Raw genomic sequence first — 1,371 nt, forward strand, 5'->3', positions numbered from 1 at the left:
TGTATGCAAACACATGTATGTCTACAGGATATAATTTGCCCTGGTAAGGCAGGTCCTACCCAGTAGTTTGACTTTATAAACACTGCACCTTCTAGGGGTGGCTTGGAGCAGTCTGTGGGTATAGGGAGTATGGAGGTAGAGAAGAGAATTGGCCAAAACTTCTAAAAAGTATGGGTGGTCTGGAGCAAACCAAGGCTGGAATGGAGTCTTCATGAGATGCAGGTACCTACTCTCTGGGAGGTGGCCTCCTTGAGAACCCAAGTGCAGATCTTGATGCAGTCACAGGCAGGTGAATTTTGTCTTTGGGATCTTCTTGTCTCCCCGCCTCCCACCCAGACCTTGTTTCAAGAAATCTGTCTACGGCCATACCACCCTGAACACACCTGACTTCGTCTGATCTCAGAAGCTAAGTAGGGTTGGTTGTGCCTCGTTAGTACTTGGATGGGAGACCACCTGGGAATACTGGGTACTGTAGGGGCTGGGCATGGTAGCTCACACCTGTGATCCCAGCACTTTGGAAGGCAGAGGCAAGCAGATCACCTTGAGGTCAGGAGTTTGAGATCAGTCCGGCCAACCTGGTGAAACCCCATCTCTACTAAAAATGCAAAAAAATTAAACATGCATCATGGCATGTGCCTGTAATTCCAGCTACTTGGGAGTCTGAGGCAGGAGACTCAAGTGAATCCAGGAGGCGGAGGTCACCGTAAGCTGAGGTGACAGAGAGAGACTCTATCTCAAAAAAAAAAAAAAAAAAAAAAAAAAAAAAAAAAAATCCAAGTTGCTCCCATCCCTTTTTTCTGTCACAGAGGAAACAGCCTAAAATTTGTATTTACCTTAACGGATTCACCCTTCTCCATGCTTTTAAATTTCAAAGGAAGGAGAGGAGACTCTAAGGGTAGGATTTGGGATATCCACTCTAGATGTGTGGTGTGGGTCTTCCTGGGTTTACCCCAAATGACATTAGTGTTAACAGTCCAGTCCTCTCCAAGCATTCATTACTGACAAACACTGAATTACTAAAGGGATTTAATCTGCTTGGCACCTGTACTGGGGCAATGGTTGTGACACACAGGTGTGGAGGACTCCTTAGCTCCATTCTCCAGTAGGGGAACAGAGTACTGCTCACACCCACCTTCATTTGAAAGGGCTCACCCAACCCAGGACCCAGTGACTGTCCCCGTCACTGCAGTTTCATCCTTGGAGCATGCGGGGCTGTGAGTACAACAGTTCCACCCTCATCTCCCCTCTGCCCTTTCTGTGCCCTCTTGGGTCCTGAAAGGAAGGAGCCCCTAAGGTACCAGCCTGTTGCTCAACCAGTGGGAGTGGACTGAAAGGTAAGATTTATCAGGAGTTCTTGCTGCAGCTAGCTCA

General features: G+C 47.8%; 1 pseudogene; it reads left to right on the forward strand.

Moving 5' to 3' along the window:
* Positions 1–355: 355 nt before the first annotated feature.
* On the forward strand, positions 356–478 carry LOC120361161 (5S ribosomal RNA; annotated as a pseudogene).
* Positions 479–1,371: the final 893 nt, after the last annotated feature.

Source organism: Saimiri boliviensis, chromosome 4 (assembly GCF_048565385.1).
Source record: "Saimiri boliviensis isolate mSaiBol1 chromosome 4, mSaiBol1.pri, whole genome shotgun sequence".
In the NCBI taxonomy this organism is placed as follows: Eukaryota; Metazoa; Chordata; class Mammalia; order Primates; family Cebidae; genus Saimiri; species Saimiri boliviensis.